The following is an 8,160-nucleotide window of genomic DNA, read 5'->3' as shown; positions in this document are numbered from 1 at the left end:
TTCTGGGAAGTGAGAAAATAGAGTCTTGGAGAGGGAGAGGCAGAAAAGAAGAGAGAGGGGGAGAGGGAATGAACGAGAGACCAGAGAGCACCCTAGAATTTTTCACAGGGGTCCCCTCAAGGCTTTCGCTGAGAGCTGATTTGTGTATACATATGGGAAAACCCCCAAGTCAAGGGAATGAACCCCCAGAAAGGAGCGGAAGGAACAGCGCTTGCTTCAGCAGCCATATACTAACATTGGAACGGTACAGACAAGATGGGCATGGCTCCTGCACAAGGATGACAATAGCCGATGGAACAATCCTGAGCTCATTCGTGGCCAGAAATACTGGGTGTTTTCACCATATGGGGTCCAGAAGACAAAATTAATGAATGTGAAGTCATAGCAATAACCACTATGCACAATTAAGCACAAACAGTAAGAAGATGGCAGAGGAATGAGCAGAGCCTCGGGGAGCTACGGAGCGTGACGCCGTCTGACACATGCACAACTGGGGTTTGGAAAAGCGGGATGAAGAAATTATGTATACAGACGTAAAGAAATAGTGGCTAAAATATTTCCAAATTTGATTAATAAAAGAGTAAAGTCACAGGTGCCATAAGCAGAAGGAACAAAAAGACAAACCAAAAAATCCTGATCAGAAGAAACACGAGGAGAGGCATCCTGAGACCTACTGTGAGCCAGAAGCAGAGGGAAGGAGACACAGGAAAGAGAATGTATCAGTGACGGCAGACTGCGCACCGGAAACTATGCCGTCCAGTGGACAGTGGGGCGTCCTCGTCAAAGTTTTTTTTTTGTTGTTGTAGAGACAGAGTCTCACTTTACTGCCTTCAGTAGAGTGCCGTGACATCACAGGACTCACAGCAACCTCCAGCTCTTGGGCTTCCACGATTCTCCTGCCTCAGCCTCCGGAGTAGCTGGGACTACAGGCGCCCGCCCCAACGCCCGGCTATTTTTTGGTTGCAGTTTGGCCGGGGCTGGGTTTGAACACACCACCCTCGGTATATGGGGCCGGTGCCCTACTCACTGAGCCACAGGCGCCACCCCCTTGTTAAAGTTTTACAAGGAAAGAGGGATCCTTTCTGCCTTGAATTCTGTTCCATTGAAAATACCATTAAGAATGAAGGCAAAACAGACCTATTCAATGAAAACTTGGAAGAATGCAGTGTAGACAGCAGTCTCTCAAGAAACGTTAAAGAAAATCCTCAGACAGAACTAAAGCAATACCAGATGCAAATTTCAATCTACACAAAAACCCCAAAAGAATGAGGAGTACACAATTAGTAAACATGTGAACAAATGGAGTAGATTTTTTTCTTGTCATTTAATCTCTTTGACAGATAATTGTTTAACAGAAAAATAAAACAACGTAATCTGGGACAACAATAGCACGGAGACTCAGAGGCTAATGATGGCATATGTAAAATGGCATTGTATTACTTAAATTTGGACTGTGGAAATTTAATACAGATGGACAATAAACCCTAGAGAAAACACTAAAATATAGTATAGTACCTAAGATCCTTAGAAGATAAAATTGAGTCATAAAAATAATTAATACAAAAGAAGGAAAATAAAATGTCAAATTGATGGAACAATGGAATGCCTCCCAGAAATAGACCTGGAACAATTGGATATTGATGAGATGCTATTGACTCATACTGTATAATACAAAAATGAACTTGAAATAGATTACAGAGCAAATACATGAGCTAAAAACCACATACATTTTAGATGAAAACATAGAAGAAAAGTATACTTATCCTGGATTATGTAAAGATTCTTCAATTGGGTATGATAAAGTACACATTATAAGAGAAATATTTGACGAGGATATAAACAAAATTTAAAACTTTTACACTTCAAAAGGCATTGTAAAGAAAATAAATAAAAAGCGAGTCAGAACCCAGAAAAAATTGAAGGATATGTATCCACTAAAATATTTATACCCAGAATGTAAAAATACTTCAAATTCATGTAGATGACAGTCAGTATTTAAAAATGAGCCAAAGACTTGACCATATGGTTCACTAAAGAACGTATCTAGGTGGGGTGTGTGCCTATGGACTAAGGCAGGAAGGCAACGTGTGTAGTCATTACAGAAGCACAAACTGAAGTCCCAGTTGGGTGTCGCTCCACGCCCACCCAGATGCCAAAATGAAGGGTGTCGGCAAGGACATGAAGACATTAGAGTTTTCATAGATTGCTGGTGGAAATGGTATAACCACTTTTGAAAACATTTTGACTGTTTCTTTTAATGTTCTATCATGAGACCCAGAAATTCTGCTCCCAGTTTTTTATCCAAGAAAAATGAAAACATATATTCACAAAACTGCTTTTCGCAAATGTTTACAGAAACGCTATAACTAAACATTGGAAATAGCCTGCATACACATGAACCAGTGAATGAATTAAGAAGATGTGGGAAATTTGTACAATTGAATACTGTTTAGCAACAAGGAGGAACTGGATTGCTGAGACAGCATCATGAAAGGATCTGAAAAATGTCACACTGAGTGAAAGAAGGGAGCATGGAAAACCACAGACTGCTGGATTCCATTTATAAAAAGTTCTAGAAACAGACAAAATTATAGTGATCCAAGGAAATCCCAGGACCGGGGGATGAGGGCACTTCTTGGGGTGATTAAGGAGCACAGGGGAACTCAGGATGATGGAAATGGTCCGTATAATGGGAGAGGCATGACTGAGCCTTCTTCATTTGTTGGAACTCATCAAATTATAGCTTAACCATGGCAAATGGTATTTTATGTAAATTATAATAATGGAATGCAGATGAAAACAAAGAAACACCGTGGAGGGAAAGCAGTAGATATAGTAATAAATACAATGAAAAAAATGAACGAAAGTCCCAGTTGTCTTAGCTTTCCCAGAATTGGATGATTAGGGGCCTAGAAGCTTTGTCACCTTTCAGACCCTTAAGCAACGTGAGCCGTTAATGCACGCTCTCCGTGAGCAGCAGAGCCGGGAATGGCCTTCATCATCCTGGCAGGGGTGCGCAGCAGGGGCTGGCAGCACTCTGCCTGCTCAGTAAGTTCTGGGTGATGGGGGGCAGACAGGACAGGAGGCCAGAACAGCACGTTGTCACACACTTCACCGTGGACCCTGTCTGGGGGGGCTGCCGCTGGGCTAGGATTTCAGGACACATCAGAACACAAGACACACCCTGTCATGAAGATGACTCACTCGGGAAGCCAACTATTCACAGGTAACCCGCCAAAGGGTGTTCAGAATCTCAGTTACACGGAGTACTAGGGACAAGTGAGCTGCAGAGCGAAGCCTTCCAGGAGTGTGGCTCAGTCACGATGACACGCGAGGGTCAGATGAAATTGGCCGGGTGAAATCAGGGAGGACAATTAGCCTACCCCGAAGGGAAAGCCAGTGCAAAGGCCCCGAGGCAGCAAAGCATGAGACACACATGAATCTCTCAGAAGTTGCCTGGAGCAGAGAAAGCTACAGAAAAGACAGGAAGTAAGGCTGGACCTGGTGTTCCCGCCTTCACGTGCAAAGGTGCATAACTTTGAGAACAGTATCTATGTCCAGGTCCCCCTCCAGTTAAACAAACTGAAATCTCTTTACTGGAAAATAGAGTAAAATGCCTCCCCACTTGCTTCTATAATTAACACCAGCGATGAGAACTGAGGAATGAAGGTCAGGAAGAAGCCAGGTCAAAGGGAACCAGAGACTGGTGTGAGGTTTGCACACGCCCCGCTACGGGTAATGGGAAACCAACTGAGTAGCGTTGACATCAGAGCACAAAATTAAAATGTTTTAAGAAAATTAATCTGGCTCCCGAATGGGAGTGGGGCAGATTGAGTCTGGGGAGGTCTGTTAAGAAGCCCCAGTATATCCAGAGAGGTGGGGAAGGAAGGGAAGGACTAAGTGGGGTGGGACTGAGCTTGGGGGCACAGTCACGGATGACTCGGGCATCGGGGCACAGAGAAGGCGTGACAGTGTCCACGGCTCTTTCTTCTCGCTTTGTCAGACATGTGCTAGAAAAAGCAAAGCCACTGGCTTCTCAACGGGCAGTAGTGTTGAACACTTACCTGAGCCCTTCTCTACGTCTAGCGTGGTGAATGCACAAAAATTACTCTTGAAGAAATTGGAAATCATATGGCAAAGTCCAATGCATGAACCACTGTGGTTTTGAAAACCTTAAAAGAAACAAAGAAACAAACAAAATCCAGACGAGGTGGAGTAAAAGTCAAATTCACCTCCTGAAGTGTTTTTCCTGTCCAGAAATTCTTTGCTTCCAGCCTTTCCAAATCTTAGTCTGTTTCTACGCAGATAGACACACCTGAGCCAGGTGATGCCCTAGGTCAAATTTTTCCCCCATGGAACGGACTAAGGGTCCCTAAAGTTCTCCTAAGCGCTGCTCGGTTGAGCCCAAACAATTCCCCAAAGGGTAGGAGGAATATTGTCATAGAAACGGAAGCCGGGAGAATATATCCCTTAGGCCAGTGGTTCTCAACCTTCCTAGTGCCTCCTAATGCCACGACCCTTTCATACAAGTTCCTCACATTGTGGTGACCCCCAACCATAACAGTATTTTCGTTGCTACTTCATAACTGTAATTTTGCTACTGTTATGAATCATAATGTAAATATCTGATATGCAGGATGTATTTTCATTGTTACAAAGGGGTCGAAACCCACAGGCTGAGAACATAGGGAGGAGTCAGCTGGGTTCAAGGGAGCTGCCTTGGAGAATTTGCCATCTCTGTTTGCTCACAGAGACTCTCTCACCAGCCCCAGTGGGGGTCTTTTTGTCCCTCCGTGTGACCTTCTGTGCTACCAGCAAACGTGGAAGCAGACTGCCCAGGTCTGCACCACAGAATCACCAGGAGAAGTTAGCAGTGGGCAAATTCATGTTTTTGTTTTTATTTTATATGGAGGGGTAGGGCTGAGGACCATACTCTGGTCACGTGTCTGCCTCTAAAGCCACTTCTGTCCTCGTGCTGACTTGGGCTGGCAGGTTGCTCACTCACATGTCAGCAGATTCCTTCAATCCCATCTGTTCATCCCTCTTCCCCCCCACGGCCCCCGAGCCCATCCCCAGAAAAGATTGGATCAGAGAGCTTTCTCACCTGGCCTAGTTTTTTCGGGCCGCCTGCCTTCCCACGCTGCTCTGGCGCCTGAGCCTTTAGGTCCTATTTCCCAGCCAGGGCCAGGAATCCTGCTTCAAAGGAAACCAGGAGGCAAATGTCATTAACAGAGTTTGCAGCGTATTTGAAATCAGGAAGATGGTCAGGCCACCTGTCTTCATCCTGCCAGCCCCTATTAAACCATCAAAGGCTTATTTGTGTTCCTTTGATGTGGGCTGCGAATGTATTTCCTGTGAACGATGGTAGATTAAACATTATAAATGGACCCCAAGGGCCTAGCTGGAAAAGTACCAATTCCTCATTTTGGGATCAGCTGCATTTCCTGCTAAACATCAGCTTCCGCTGGTTTAAGGTAAGACGCATAGACTGTATAAATCAGGTGACCTCTTGGAAGGGCAATTAGCAATATTATATTTATTAAAATTTAAAATACTCATATCTGGGTTTCTGATTTGGGTATTCTAATGAGGGCTTAGCTTTTTTTTTTTTTTAATTTTTTTTATTGTTGGGGATTCATTGAAGGTACAAGAAACCAGGTTACATTGATTGCATGGTTAGGTAAAGTCCCTCTTACAATCATGTCTTGCCCTCAAAAGGTGTGGCACACACCAAGGCCCCACCCCCTCCCTCCTTCCCTCTCTCTGCTCTTCTTTTCCCCACCCCTCCCTCCTTCTTTCTCTCTCTGCTCTCCCCTTCCCCCACCCCCACCGTGTCCTTAATTGTCATTAATTGTCCTCTGGATAGAAGAGGGCTCAGCTTTTAGCAGACGAAACTAAATGTGAAATGCTAAACAGTGCATGTTTTAAGAGAAAGAACAAAATATCTTCATTACCTGGGCAGGCAGATGTTCTTAAGCGGGACGTAAGTAACACAAGTAGAGAGGAATGAGTGATCAATCAGTTACGCGTATGGCTGACAAAGGACGTCTTACAGGCGTACACCCACGGGCCGCAGTTGGGAGGAGACGTCTGCAGTACAGGTATCAGCAAAAGTCTCTTATCCAGCATAGAATGAAGTCTTACAAATCAATAACTAAAAGAGAGATGTCCCAGTAGGAAGTAAAAGATCTGAACAGACATTTCACCAAGGAGACCCAACAGCCGTCCCAGGAGCAGGTAATGAGCAGCATCAACCACCACGGAGGTGTGAGGTCACTGTGTCCTCACCAGAATGGCTGAAATGAAACGGGCAGGACGTGCCCAAACAGGGGCGCATGTGGGGCGCAGGTGTTACACCACTTTGGGAATCTCCTGGGGGGTGGCTACTGAAGCTGGCAGGCAGATGACCCGTGACCCAAGAGTTCAACTCCAGGGATGTGCTCAACAGAAAGGCACGCTTCTGTGGTTTAAAGCCATGTCAAGGACGTTTATGTCAAGGACCTTTCTAGCAGTATTACTGGGAATAGACAAAGCATGGAAGCAACCCAAACATCCATTAACAGTAGAACTAAATATATGAGGAAGTCGCACACAATAGTGACATGTACACACATGTAACACACACATAAAAAACACGGATAATGTCGCAGAGAACATACAGGCTATGCTTCCATGGTACGAAGTCACAAACCAGGGAGAGTAAGCTATGGGGACAGAGGACAGGGTGGTGTGAACCCTGGAGTAAGGACGATGGTGTCTGAGTGGGCACCAGGGAACTTCCTGGAGTTTCGGTCCTGTTTGGTTTTTGATCATGGCGACAGTTACTCGTGTGCAGTCTTTGTGAAAACTCCGTCATCTGGACACGCATGATTTATACATTTTCTGTATGATTTCCAAACTTCAGATAAAATCTCACTTTAAAACATACATATCCGATGACCCAGAATGCTTTTTCCTAGAACGTATCCCCTCTATTTACACTCACTTATCTTTAAACAATATCCAGCATTGTTTATTATTGCCAACTGAAACAACTTAAATAGTTGTTTAAGTTTAAATAAACTAAGGTGCGTCTATAAAATGCAATGTTGTACAGAGGTGAAAAAATGAGGTGACTACGTGGGCCCCATAAAACAATCTCCAAATATGGATTAACTGCAGGAATAGTGACAAATAGTAAGCTTTGTATTTTCCTGTAATTGCTAAATGCAGCAGCCAGAGAGAGAACACCACCTGTGTGGAAGAAGTGCCCTGAGCTGGTACTAACAGCTGCTTCTGGACTGGGAGTCAAGGCCTTCTGGCCTCAGCTCACAGGGAGATGCACTTCTTTATACATTGTTTACTGGCCCCACCTCATCTCACATTAAAAAATAAAAAAATCAGGCGGTGCCTGTGGCTCAGTCAATAGGGCACTGGCTCCATATACCGAGGGTGGCGGGTTCAAACCCAGCCCCGGCCAAACTGCAACCAAAAAATAGCCGGGCGTTGTGGCAGGCGCCTGTAGTCCCAGCTACTCGGGAGGCTGAGGCAGGAGAATTGCTTGGGCCCAGGAGTTGGAGGTTGCTGTAAGCCATGTGAGGCCACAGCACTCTACTGAGGGCCATAAAGTGAGACTCTGTCTCTACAAAAAAAATAAAATGAAAAAAATTAAAAAATCTACTGCAAAAAAAGCAAAATAGAAATAAAAGTTACTGTTAGAGATTTATGATTACATCACTCTTTTTTTCCCTTTTGCACTGATGAATCCAAGGCATTTCTCATGTTTTAAGCTAATCCACGGGCATTAATCACGTGTGACATTCTGCTATTTATTGAGAGTAATTGCCAAGCTTCAGAAGCCTCTGCAAAGCACCGAGTGTCACCATGGAGCAGGAGAGGGTGGCAGAGCATGAAGGGCCCCTCCCTGGGGAGGAGGGAGCCGGACGCCTGGACTGCGGAGAGAAGGCCGAGAAGTAACTCGTCACCCATGGATCAGCCGTCCAGGCTGTTCTTGGAAGCCCCGCAGAAATCAGTGGAGCCCTGTCTGTGTTACTACATCATTCCGTGGCGAGTGTGCGTGTGTGTCTGTGTGTGCACGCGTGTGTGCGTGAGCGTGCTTGTGTGTTCAATCTCAGGAGTCCTTTTGAAAACAGACCCCCTGTTCAACATGGGAGGAAACAA

At 45.0% G+C, this 8,160-nt stretch overlaps 1 non-coding gene across 1 annotated transcript; it reads left to right on the top strand.

The window, feature by feature from the left end:
• Positions 1-209: 209 nt before the first annotated feature.
• On the top strand, positions 210-313 carry LOC128574329 (U6 spliceosomal RNA). Its single transcript, XR_008376706.1, has one exon. It is a non-coding gene; the product is annotated as a U6 spliceosomal RNA (small nuclear RNA).
• The last annotated feature ends 7,847 nt before the right edge of the window (positions 314-8,160 follow it).

The sequence above is a fragment of the Nycticebus coucang genome, chromosome 21 (genome assembly GCF_027406575.1).
Source record: "Nycticebus coucang isolate mNycCou1 chromosome 21, mNycCou1.pri, whole genome shotgun sequence".
Classification (NCBI taxonomy): Eukaryota; Metazoa; Chordata; class Mammalia; order Primates; family Lorisidae; genus Nycticebus; species Nycticebus coucang.
Note: the sequence above shows the minus strand (reverse complement) of the source record. Positions and strands in the feature narration are given on the sequence as shown.